The following is a 13,744-nucleotide window of genomic DNA, read 5'->3' as shown; positions in this document are numbered from 1 at the left end:
GAGTTTGTGCTTCCATGTGTGGGGTAGTGGAGTACTTGGAAAATGGCAGGGAACCAACTGCGTGGCAGGACGGGAAGTCCGTTTAAGCGCCAAATCCCCTCCACCTTTTCTGCCCCCTTGGCCCGCCATCCGGCCTTTTCTTCCTCAGAGGCGTTTTCTTGTGTCTCAAAGAGGTTCTGCATTTCTTCCTCCGTCGTTGACACTGTTTCCGTCTCCTTCAAAGGGAGTAAGGCTGCTTGTTTTGCTGTTTGGTCGGCCAAGCGATTTCCCCTTGCCTCGGGTGTTTGAGCCTTGGTGTGGGCAGCAACCTTTATGATTGCTAGCTGTTTTGGTATCAAGGCTACTTCCATTAGTTTCTTCACTGAGGCTCCATGCCTGATGGGATTTCCTGTTGCTGTCAGGAATCCTCTTGTCTGCCAGATAGTGCCAAAATCGTGCACAATGCCGTGTGCATAGGCTGAGTCCGTGTAGATGTTCGCTGTTCGTTCTTCCAGAAACTCAATTGCCCAGATGAGGGCAAGAAGTTCTGCTTCTTGAGCAGATATGCGTGGAGGTAGCGGTTGTTTGGCTAAGACTGCATATAGAGTCACTACTGCAAATCCGGTGTGGAACTTGCCTGCTTCATCAGCGTATCTGCTACCATCCACAAAAAGTTCAAAGTCTGGATTTGTAAGCGGTGTTGCCTGTATATTGTGCAGGGGCTTTGCCTCATGTTCAATGAGTTCCTGACAATCATGATCAAATGGTGCACTGGTACGTTTGTCACTCTCTTCTGTCCTCTCTTCTGTCCCCCCTTCTAAACTTGTAAAGATCAGCAGATCAGCAAGGTTTAGACTTGTAACTCGAGCAAATGAGATGTTTGGGGGTAGCAACAGCGTGCACTGGAGTCTGACCTGTCTTGCCATGGAGAGGTGTTTCAACTGCACTTGATTGAGAACAGCATAGATGTCATGGCTGGTAAGGATGGTAGTCGGGAAATCGAGTGAGATTTCAGATGCTTTCTGCAGTATATTTGAAACTGCTGTAACGGCACGGACACAGGTTGGTGCTGCTTTTGTAACGTTGTCGAGTTGAGAGGAGTAGTACCCGATTATGTGATGTTTGTCTGTCTTCTGGGTGAGTACTCCTACGGCAAATCCTTGAAGCTCTGCTACGAACAGATTGAAGGTGAGATCATAGTTTGGTAGTGCCAGAGCAGATGCATCAATCACTAGTTCCTTGAGCTTTTGAAAGTTTTGTCAAGCTTCTTCTGTAAGGGAAAAAGGAACATTCTTTGTGCAATCATACAGCGGTTGCATGAGTAGCGATGCATTGGGAATCCACTGTCTGCAGAAAGATATTAGCCCTAAAAATCCTCTGAGTTGTTTGAGATTTCTAGGAATGCTTGCTTTCCTGATAACTTCTTGTCTGTCCGGGCTGAGGTGTTTTTGTCCCGCAGAAAGGCAATGACCCAAGAAAGTGACCCTCGTTTTGCAGAACTGCAACTTATCTCTGCTCGCTTTGCATCCTACTTCTGCCAGAAAGGTAAGAAGACTTATTGAAGCCGTTTTACAGATTTCTTCATTAGGGCAACACAGTAGTAAATCATCCACGTACTGAAGAAGGACACAGTGCTCAGGGGGTTCCCAGCCCCGAAGTACATTGCTCATTGCCTGAGTATATAGCGTAGGAGAATGTTGCATACCTTGAGGCAGGCGTGTCCATGTATATTGATTTTGCTTGTGCGTGAATGCAAAGAAATCTTGGCATGCTGGGTCCAGTGGTACTGAGAAAAAAGCATTAGCAAGGTCTATGACCGTGTAATGGGTGGATGTAGCCGGCACCTGTGTAAGCAGCGTATGTGGATTTGGTACAACAGGGGTGAGGGGCTCCAGTATTGAGTTCACTGCCCTCAGATCGTGTACCATCCGGTACGTAACTGGATCACCTTTTTTTACTTGTCTCTTCTTAACAGGAAACAACGGAGTGTTGTAAGGAGACTTAGTAATTCTGAGGGCTCCAGACTTCAACAGTTCTTTTATCTGGTAATCTAGGGCAGCTTCCTGTTGAACATTAAGAGGGTATTGTCTCAGCTGCGGTGGTATAATTCCAGGCTTGACTGAAACCTTTACGGGGGGCACGGGTAGTGTGCCGAGGTCAGTTTTTGATGTGGACCAGAGTTTTGCAGGAACTTGTAGAAGTATTGGGTCCGTGTTTACTTCATGTGTAACATCAGATTCTGGTTGATCTTCTATCATCTGGAGAGTGCACAGGACTTCTTCTGGGATATCTTTTGGAATTTGCAGGATAGCAGATCCATCTTCATTGTAGACAATCTGAGCTTGTAGTCTTGATAGTAGATCGGCTCCCACTAGGGCATCTCCACCCAGGGGGGACACTAAGAATTTAGACACGAACATGTGTGGTCCCAGTTTCACCTTCAGTGGATGTGTTATTGGGATTATCTGGGCTTGTCCATCAAATCCGGATACTACAGTAGCTTCAGATGAGATGGATCCTTCAGGCACTAGGTTCCTGGGGTTCAGGAGCGTGAGGCTCCTGAGTCCACCAAAGCTCTTATTTCCTTGTTGCCAATGTGAAGGGGGACATGTATAAATGGACCTCTGGCATCCCTATCCCGTGCTGCCGCAAGTCAGGCAGTCTTCTCCTCCTGACTCTCGGGTCGGTTTTGAGTGTCCCTCTTCTTCTTTCTACAGTCTCTGATCACGTCCTCTGACTCCACAATAGTAGCAGGTCGGAGCCTTCTTTCTTGTACCTTCTGGCTGGCCGTCCACTGCTGCTATGACAACTTTCTTGTTGCTCCTTTTATCCTTTGCGTCGGTTTCTAAGCCACTTGCTTTGTTGACTAGAAGATCTATGTCTTCTATGTTCCTCCATTCTGGGCAGCACGCTTTCAATCTTTCTGCCAGAGGTGCATGTATTCCATCCATGAAGGATCTTACCATCAGGCGACGTATTGCACCCGCTTGTAAGTCCAGCCCTTCATTTGCGAATGACTGCATCAATCTGTAGTAAAATAAGCTGACATTCTGCACAGGACCTTGATGCACTGGTCCCATTGTGCCCTTAGTTCTTTGCTCCTGGGCGCAGAAGAGACTGAGTCTTATCATGAAGTCTTGGCCCGATTCCACATTACGGGTATCGTCCGGAGCATGTCCTGTCAGGTGGGCAGTGAGTTTGGCATACAGTTCGGGAGACATTTTAACTCTACACAAACCTTCCATGTCCAACCAAGTGCTTCTGTAGGAGACCTGTATTTGGTTCAGGTAACGTGAAAAACTGACTGGGTTTCTAGTCGGGTCTGGAGCATTTTGCTCTTCTTTCCACTACGGGATAAAGAGGCACTGGTGCTGTGGCTTGTGGCTTGTAGCTTGTGCTGTGGGGCTGCACAGGCTAGGCATGTTTCACTCCAGTCCGGATTTTGTTGGCTACAGTTTGTGCAGGTCCATTCCGGGGATCCTGCTATTTTTGGAGCTGTTCCAGGAGTAGCTGACAGGTACGGAGGAGGCTGCTGATTCTTATTAGCCTTCTTCGCAGCTTCTTCCCATGTGTCTGATTCTTCATGGTATATCCAACCTTGATCGTGGGCTGTTTTTGCCATGTCAGAAAGAGTTCTGACTAGTTCAGTCCATGATTTATCTGCTATCACTCCTGCTCTAGTAGCTGTTATTGTATCCCATTTGTTGGGGTCCAATTGATCCTTCCCCTTCAATCCAAATGTCTTGAAAACTTCCTTGGACTGACTGGCTGTTCTTTTGCCATGATAACACGTAATGAGATGTTGCAGGGTGCATCCAGCTCTTCTGTCTTTTGATATTCGTTGCCCCATTCTTCGTCTATCTTCTTCAGCTTTTAGACCCTTGAACGTCCTTTGGACTAAACCTACCTATCCTGGAGATACTCAGAGACTAACTCCTTTTGTATTCCTACCTAAGGTGAGGTCTAGAACCACCTTTCCTGGAAGTACCCAGAGACTGACTCTTAATCTGTATTCCTACTGAAAGGTGGTGTCCTAACTTCAGAGGGGGCTGAGAATGTTGAATGGCGCTGGGTTACCCTTCTTGTAACAGAGATACACTCTATATCCGATAGCAATGGCAAACAGGGCTATTCCCACTAACACTAGGGCAGTGAATATCACATCCATTGGACAGAGCAGGTACACTATTCCCTTTCAACACTCACTGATGTATGGGATCTATGACAACCAACAAGGACAACGGCACAGAAGTAAAGCGCAGGAGAGCAGACACACGGAGAGGCAGAGAAACACAGAGAAACAAACAAACAAGGCACAGAAAACATCAGCTGGCAAGGCTCTCTCAGAGTTCAGTGGAAACCCGCCAATAACCCAGTTTCTACTCACAGTGTACCATTTTGCGCGTTGAGGAGAGGGGAGATCAGATGTGGGGAGCATAAAGAGAAGAATAAGGTTCAACTCTTACCTGGCCAGGTGTTTCTGGTCCCCACGTCTGGTCCACTCCTCCTCTGAATGGCAAGATAGTCCACTGCGTCCTGGGATTAGAAACACGGGTCCCTGCTTTTCGGGCGCCAGATAATGTTAGGTTGACCTAACGGTCACAGCTGTTGCCAGCGATGTCCGAATGCAGAGAAGGTACCGGTGACCCCCCCTCTGCTACTCCGTCTCAATGAAAACAAGCGAACGCCGTTATACACATAAGACTGGAGATGTGCGGCTCCGAATAGAAAGTGTATTGGTATTTTTTACATTACAAAGTTATACAAAGTTGATTAGGGCGTAACTATGCAACATACATATTCATTAAAGGCGTGAATTACATATTCCCAGCAAGAGAAATTAATATAATGACTTATACTCCAATAACAAGATGTTTTTCAGTCGTCTCTAAGTCAAAACATTCTGCGTCCTTGAAGTTGGTCTCACAGTTTATTACGCAAATAAGTCTGGTTTGGTCTTGCCAGGGAGAATGAATTTCTATTATTTTTCTAAGTCAGTGGAAAAGGTTAACTCTTTCCTCACAGTATACTGGAAAATGGGGAAAAAAATTCTAAATGCGGTGAAATTAAAAAAAAGTGCGATTGCACAGTTGCAATTCCTGCCCTTCTGCAGCACCGGCCCGCACCTCCTCAGTGCCAGCCCGCCCCCCGCAGCTGATGTCCAGTCGCACGATCGGAACTCAGTCGCAGGGTCACTCGCATGACACTCGGCTCTGCTGTACTGCCAGCGTGAGCCGAGTGTCATGCGTGGGGATCCGCAGTAATCCCCGTGTGGCCCCAGCCTTATTCTGAGCAGATCAAGGCATCAGCACTTCTCTGTGCGGCAGAAATGATCACTTCCTATGAACTTCGGCTCACAGCCAGTGTTCACAGGAAGTTCATCATGACAGACACAGGGATCATCGGCTGACCCCTGGATGTCATGATAAACCATCGATGCCCTGCTATCTCGTAAAAGAGCTGCTGATGGGAGCAGTTAATTAGGTAATTTTCAATCTTTACATTTAATGTCCTCAAACCAGATTTATGTCATGCAAATAGTTAATAAATAACTAGTTAATAAATAACTTTTAAATAGTTAATAAACAATAGTTAATAGTTAATAATAACATTTGTTTTAATAATAATAATAATAATAATAATAATAATAATAATAATAATAATAATAATTTAATAATAAATTGCATTTGTTGTAATAATTTTTTTCTGTTAGGAAGTTGGAAGGGTTAAACGTTTATCAGCAATTTCTCATTTTTTGCAACAAAGTTTACAAAATAAATTTTTTTAGGGACCACATCATATTTAAAGTGACTGCAGGGCCTAGGTGACAGAAAATACCAAAAAGTGACACCATTGTAAAAACTGCACCCCTGAAAATGCTCAAAATCACACCCAAGAAGTTTATTAACCCTTTAGGTGCTCAGAAGAATTAAAGCAATGAGGAAGAAAAAAAATCTGGCTTTACCCTCAAATTTTCCATTTTCTCAAGGGTAACAAAAGAAAATGGACTATACAATTTGTTGTCCAATTACTCTTGACTACACCGATATCACATATGTGGTGGAAAACGAATGTTTGGGCATACAGCAGGGCCCAGAACAGTAAGAGAAGCATTTGACTTTTTCAGTGCAAAAGTGACTGAAATAGATAGTGAATGCCATACCGCATTTGCAGAGCCCCTGATGTGCTTACACAGTAGAACCTCCCCATAAGTGACCCCCATTATGAAAACTACACTCCTCAAGGAAATCATTTTGATGTGTGATAAGCACCTAGAACCGCAGGTGCTTCACAGAATTTTATAACAATAATTTTGAGCTATGGAAATGAGAAAATATATTTTTCCCACAAAATGTTTGTATAGCCCCAAATTTTTGACTTTCACAGGGGTAACATAAGAAAATGTACTATACAATTTGTTGTACAATTTCTCTTGAGTACACCAATACCCCATATGTGGTGGAAAACTACTGCTTGGGCATATGGTAGGGCTTAGAAAGAAGCGCTATTTCAATTTTGGAGCGACATTTTGGCTGGAATCGAAAGTGGATTTGATGTTGTGATTGCAGAGCTCTGTATGTGCCTAAACAGTAGAAACCCTCCCACAAGTAACCTCATTTTAGAAACTACACCTCTCAAGGTATTTATATAAGTAGGTAGAGTGGATTTTTAACCCACAGGCAATTCATAGATTTAACATTGTGCTGAGTTAATGAAAAATTCTCATTTTTTTCAATAAAAAGGTTTCTTCAGCCCCAAGTTTTTAATTTTTAAAAGGAGTAATTGGGAAAAAACAAACACTACAATTTGTTACATAGTCGCCTGAGTTTTACCAATACCCCATATATGGTCGAAAACTATTTTTGAGGCAGTGTAATGCTCAGAAGGGAAGGTGCGCCATATTGGAGTGCCGATTTTGTTGGAATGCTTGAGGGTGCCATGTGACATTGGCAGAGCTTATGACATGCCACAGAAGCAGGCACCCCTATAAGTGACCCCAATTTAGGCACTACACCCCTCAATAAATTCATCTAGGGGTGAAATAAGCATGTTGACACCACATGTGCTTCACAGAATTTTATACTATTGGGAGGTGAAGAAAGAATAATTACATTTTTAACACCAAAATATTGTTTAGCCCCAATTGTAAAATTTTTATTAGGACTAATAGAAAAAATGGACTGCACAGTTTTTGGTGTAAATTCTCCTAAACACCCTTTGTGTAATCGGGAACTACTTTTCAGGTACAGTGGAAATCTCAGACAGGAAGGAGTGCCATATTATTGCTCAGACATCCCTCTGGGAATTTATCTACAGGTGTAGTGATGATTTTGACTCCTTGGGTGTTTTCCAGAAAAACAAGCAGCCATTATTATTATTATTATTATTATTATTTATTATTATAGCGCCATCAATTCCATGGCACTTTACATGTGAAAGGGGTGTACATAATAGGGACAAGTACAATAATCATAAACAGTACAAGACACAAACAGGTACAGGAGGAGAGAGGTCACTGCCCGCGAGGACAAACAGTCTACAAGGGATAGGTGAGGATACAGTAGGTTAGGGTAGAGTTGATTGTGCCGCGCTGTATCAGACTGAGGGTTACGGCAGGTTGTAGGCCATGGATGTTTTTGAGTGAAAATTACAAATCTGCCGCTATGTTGCCCATTACCTTATAGGGCCAACATTGTGCCCAGTACATTGTCCCCAGCTCAGGCATCTGGAGACATGCACATTGTAAATTAAGCGGGCTCTCCTCACTACAGAAAGGCCATGATTCTGTGGATTCTAAATGTGGTTTAGGCACACTGGGGCTCAGAAGGAGGGGGCTTGATTTTTGCTGGATGAGTTGATATTTTTATTGGTACCATTTTCGGGCACATAACATGTTTGGATTGCTATTTATTATGATCATTGGAAAACAAAATAGACATAAAACTTCGATTCAGGAATTGTTTTTTTTCCCCTTTGACAATGTGGTAAAAAGTGATAACAACTTTACTCTATGGATCAGTACATTTACAGTGATAGAACATTTACCATATATTTTTTTATATGTCTTATCATTTTTACCCAACATTGTTTTGTAGAAAAAAAATAATTATTTTTGCATTGCTTTATTCTGAAAGCTGTACATTTTTTGTTTATTTTTATTTGTACATAACTATACGTGTTTATTGGTCTAATATTTTTTACATTTGTTTTGTAATTAATTTTGGGAAATTTTTAAATATTTCTACAATTTTTTTAACTTTATTTTTTTTTTTACTTTTTTACTTAGCCTCTCTATGGGACATTAATGTTTATTAGTCTGATCACTGGTATAATGTGTTAGACCTGTCAGTGTGACACTGGCAGAATGCCTCTTAGGCCAGAGTCACCCTTGCGATTGACTCACCTGGCATGATCTGCTTCTCTCTGGACAGAAGCATCTCAGCTGCATAGAAATACATGAAGCTGACCCGCTCCTGTCCGGAGAATCTGCCGCCATGTCAGGTGATGCGATGTGAGGCTCGCATGAGTCACGTGCGGGTCAATCGCAAGTGTGACTCCAGCCTTAGATTGTGCCCTGGGAAGAGCTTTGCCAAACTCCCCCCTCCAGAAAGAGAAGGCGGATGAAAAGTACCCCGGCCCTTTAACCCCTTCAGCCCCAGGCCTGAAAACACTTTTCTGACCAGGCCTTTTTTTACAATTCTGACCAAGACTATGGGGACTAGAATCTGGCACAAAGGGGTAGGAGCAAGAGCTTCATACTTACCGAATCACCGGCACTGCTGTCACACTGCTCCTATGACCGCTCATTCACTTCCTGGACCGCTCATTACTTTCATTGAATATGCACTGCTTCCCCTACTGACCGGTGGCTGTTATTGCTTGCAGTCAGATGAGCCCCCACTCTGAGTGACAGCTGTTTGACTGCAACCAATCACAGACTCCGGTGGGTGGGTCAAAATCTTAGAGTAAAATAAATAAATTAAAAAAATTGGCGTAGCATCCCCCCATATTATGATGCCAGTACAGATAAAGCCCAACAGTTGTTGGCTTGTATTCTCAGGCTGGGGATACCCATGATTATTGAGCACCCACCAACCTAAAAATATCTGCCAGCAGCTACCCAGAATTGCTGCATCAATTAGATGCGACAGTTCCGGCACTTTACCTGGCTCTTCTCGATTGCCCTGGTGCAGGAAGAGCCGGGTCCAGTGCCAGAATTGGCGCATCATATGGATGTGCCACTTCTGGGGCGGCTGTGGGCTGCTATTGTTAGGCTGGAAAGGGCCAAATAACCATGTCCGTTCCCACCCTAATAATATCAGCTCCCAGTTGTCTGCTGTACCTTGGCCAGTTTTAGAAAAATGGGGGGACCCCATGTCATTTTTTTTTAAATATAAATCAAATAATTTAAAAAGAAAAAATGCTTGGGATCCCCTCTGTTTTTTCACAACCATCCAAGGTACAGCAGACAGTTGAGGGTTGCAGCCTGCAGCTGTTGCTGTTCCTGTGCTGGATATGAAAAATTAAGGGGACCCCACATCTTTTTTTTAACCAAAAAAAAAAGCTGGCCAAGCTAGCTATCCCTCTATCTATCCAGCTATTCTGTTATATCTTTCTGTCTATTCTATCTGTTCTTTTTTATTATCTATTCTATATGTTCTTTCTTTCTATCTATTCTATATGTTCTAATTTCTTTCTCTCTATCTATTCTTTTTATGTATTTTTTCTATCTATCTACCTATCTATCAATTATCCTATCCTATCATATTTTGTTTGTCGTTTAAAAAAACGCATTTATAAATACACGGCAAAACTTCATGCATTTTTTTGGCCACAATCTGCATTTTCTGTGACCATAGGAAAAAGATGCAGTCAAGATGCACTCAGAAAAAAGATGCAGTGTGTAAACATAGCCTTAAGGGTGCTTTACACGAGTCGAGCTATTGTGCGATGCATCGTCGGGGTCACGGTTTTCGTGACGCACATCCGTCATCATTCACGACGTCGTCTCATGTAACACCTCTGTGCGATGCAGTATCGCTCACAAATCGTGAGTCGTGTACTCGTCGCTCAGTTTCAAAATATTGTTTCTTTAAAATGGCGCCGGTTGTTCATCGTACCCGGGGGGCAGCACACATCGCTCTGTGTGACACCCCGGGAACAATGAACTCAGCGTACCTGCGTCCCGTGGCACCCGCCGGCTATGCGGAAGGAAAGAGGTGGGCGGGATATTTACGTCCCGCTCATCTCCGCCCCTCCGCTTCTATTGGCCGGCGGCTGTGTGACGTCGCTGTGACGCCGAACGTCCCTCCCACTTCAGGAAGTGGACGTTTGTCGCCCACAGTGAGATCGTCCGGAAGGTAAGTACGTGTGACGGGGGTTAAATGAGTTTGTGCGCCACGGGCAGCGATTTGCCCATGACGCAAAAACGACGGGGGCAGGTACTATCGCTCGTGCTATCGCACGATAGATCGACTCATGTAAAGCAGGCATTACTCTTCAGTTCTGCTGTTTTGGATAACCATTCTTTTTATTACTATGGGTAGCTACCTGAATGCAAATGCTTCTCAGGTGCAGCATAACATGGGGGCAGAGATCCTGATTCCAGCGATGTGTCACTTACTGGGTTGCATACTGTAGTTTTGATGAAATCTCTTTTTAATCAGCAGTAGATTATCAATAGAGGATTACTTGGCCTGCTGCCAGGTAGTCCAGCAAATTCATGAGCTTTGCATAACTGCTACATTTGCAGCAGAGAAAATATTGATTTTATCAAAATTAAAGCAAACAGGTCAGTAAGGGACACATCACTGTAATCAGGGCCTATGTTTTTACATTATGCTGCTCTCAGATGAGGTAGCAAAAACCTGGTGACACAGTCCCTTTAAGTTGAAAGCATAGTTAACGGCATGGCAACATAAGTCACTGAATTATCAATTGATTTTGCTTATGTGGGCAAAGCTGGGGCTGTAGGTATCCCTCAAGATAGTTAGTGTGGTAGACTCTGTCTCAAGCAAATAAGGTAGGACAGGGTGGGGATATATAGTATACAACTGAACAAGGTGCCAAAGAATAGGAGAGAAGGGATGAGAAGCCATAGTAAACTATTGTGGTGGTCCATACTGTGTAGTACAGATATTGGAGGGGAGGGGGACTGACAGATAAAGAAAATGGCTAAGCCCATAGTGCTTAGCAGCAGCACGTACATAAAGGCTTGTGAGAGGTAATGCGATACATAAAACACATAAGGAAATTGCAGACAGCTTTTTGGGATTTAAGGTTGGACATTTGGTTATTAATGTAGGGACTTAAGCCTCCTTCACACGCCAGTATTTTTGCATCAATGTTTGTATGCCAAAGCCAGTTGAACTCAAAGAAAACTATAATTGAAAGATGGACATCTGTAATGTTTTGAAGACACACCTGGTTTCGGCATACAAATAGTGATAGAAAATACTGACGTGTGAATGAGACCTTAAGGTTTAGGTCTTTAAATTTAGAGTGATGGATTGAAAGGGTATCTAAAAGCGTTCTGATCAGTCCTTGAGGGACGCCAAAAACATAGGGTTTCATTCAGCAAACATGTTACACCAGAATACTGGCGTAACAAGCTGTGAAAGGCTGCAAAACCATGGTGCAACTTCAGGGTGTGATAAAATGTAGCGACTTTTGCATTCTCACTCCATTTTCGCCAAGCTCCAACAAATTGGGTAGAACCAGGGTGGGATAGGAGCATGGCGACTGCAGCTTGTCAAAATCATAATGAGCAGCGGCATTCGCTATGCCACATATCTTACTCCAGCAGTGACTGGAGTAGGATTTGCAAACTGAGGTGTACCCCACTTGTTCAGTGCTCTTGATTCATAAAAAGTGTATAGGCATTATAGTTTATCGAATACGTAAACTAGGGAAACTGTTCAGTGGCAAGAGGTCTAAAACTTCTCTGGAGACTTGGAGCTAGCTGATGGTTACCTGGATGTTAAAGGTGGAGAAAGGGTGTTCTTGTAACTGGAGCAACGATTGTTGGGTTGCTGTGAAAGGGGGGGAATTCAATGGAGAGGAAGAGGGAGATTGCTCCATCAGGTGAAGAATGATGAGACAAGGTTGTGGCCATCTGGAGAAAGAACCATGTGAACAATATCCAGATATGTGAAGATTTCCTTAAATAGGATTCTCCAACATTTATTTAACGTTCTTACAATGTGGAATCTCCAAATGCAGTTTCACGGCAGACTGCTTGGAGATAGTATTAGGAGCCAGATCTGGGAACAATTTATATGCATTACCTTCAAACGTCAAGGTTGATGCTTTCAGTGCCACTGTCAGAAGTTATTACATGGTATAATAGTAATGAAGAGTAAGGAGGAAGTCTCTCGCTGGGCCATCAAGATTGTATTTAGGCTAGTTTCAGACGTCCATGTTTCAGGGACATGTGACATCCGTTTTTAACACGAATGACACACATACCCATGCTATTCTGTGATGTTACTCACACATTTGAGTTTTCACACAGACCATGTGGCCCCGCAGGCACACACATAGACATGTCCATTTTTTCTCCAGCAGCACGGGTGTCACACGGATCGCACACTGTGATCCATGTGACATCAGTGACACATACCGGAGAAAAATGTGCCTTTCAAATAAAATTAATTTCTATACTCATCTGTCTCCATTGCTTCAGTCATCGGCACTGTTGTCACTTGCTTCCAACTAATTAAGCTCATTGCTATGCACGGCACCTCGAGCCAGAAGCAGCAGCACTGGGGACTGCCTTGCCAGGGACAGGTGAGTATCCAGCAGTGTGTGCAGTGAAGTCAGGAGGTCATCAGAGTATCCAATCAACTCTGATGACCTCCTGATGACACTCCCGTGACATCCGTGCCTACCGCTGGTGTCACAACAGTGACTTCATGGGTTCATCAAGTTTCATTGTGAACTCTGATGAACTCTGATAAACCCGTGACGTTACTTCTGCGACACCCGCTGTAGCGCGGGTGTCATGGAGATGTTGTCAGGCGGTCATCAGAGTTCATTGGGAACTCCGATGAACCCATTAACCTGTGACGTCCCTGCCGCAGCCACACGCACACTGCTGAAGGCTCCCATGCGGTGACCTGGGCTGACATTATGAGATGCAGGTCACCGCAGGGAAGCACACACAGCAGTGTGTGTGTCTGCAGAGCTGCTCTCACAATCAATGGGGAACATTCTGTTCTTCATTAAATGTGCCAGTAGTATGTGATCGACCTGGGTCCCCCTAATTGGATTACATTGGACCAGGATTAAGGCTTCTAAAGTGAAATAAATTGGAAAAGAGGGTATTTCTTGTCCTTATTTATTGAATGATTTTATCTTTTTTGTCTTTTCAGGTTTGCTTTTGGGGAACATTTTTTTATTTGTATTTTTTTATTTTTAAACAAAGAAATAAAGTCGTGAATGAGGGCTGGACTCGGGGGCGGGGGGGGTTGTTCAAATAAACGTTTTTATTCTTCTTTCAACTACTGGGTTAGTAATTTTTAATTAAAAAATAAACATGCTGCAAAACAGCTAGCCAAGCTATCTATCTATTGAGCTATTCTATCTGTTCTTTCTGTCTATTGTATGTGTGTCGCCCGGGGACCAGGGATTACTCAGATCCGGGCCACGAGGTCACTTCTGTGGGTATCACGGTAGCGTGACCTGGTCTGTGATCCCAGGCTCCACAGTAAAAGGGGTTTTGTTAAGGGAGATTGTCCGTGACGCCACCCACGGTTGTGGTGAT

This window comes from Anomaloglossus baeobatrachus (genome assembly GCF_048569485.1).
Source record: "Anomaloglossus baeobatrachus isolate aAnoBae1 chromosome 1 unlocalized genomic scaffold, aAnoBae1.hap1 SUPER_1_unloc_5, whole genome shotgun sequence".
Lineage (NCBI taxonomy): Eukaryota > Metazoa > Chordata > Amphibia > Anura > Aromobatidae > Anomaloglossus > Anomaloglossus baeobatrachus.
This window is presented reverse-complemented; position numbering follows the sequence as displayed.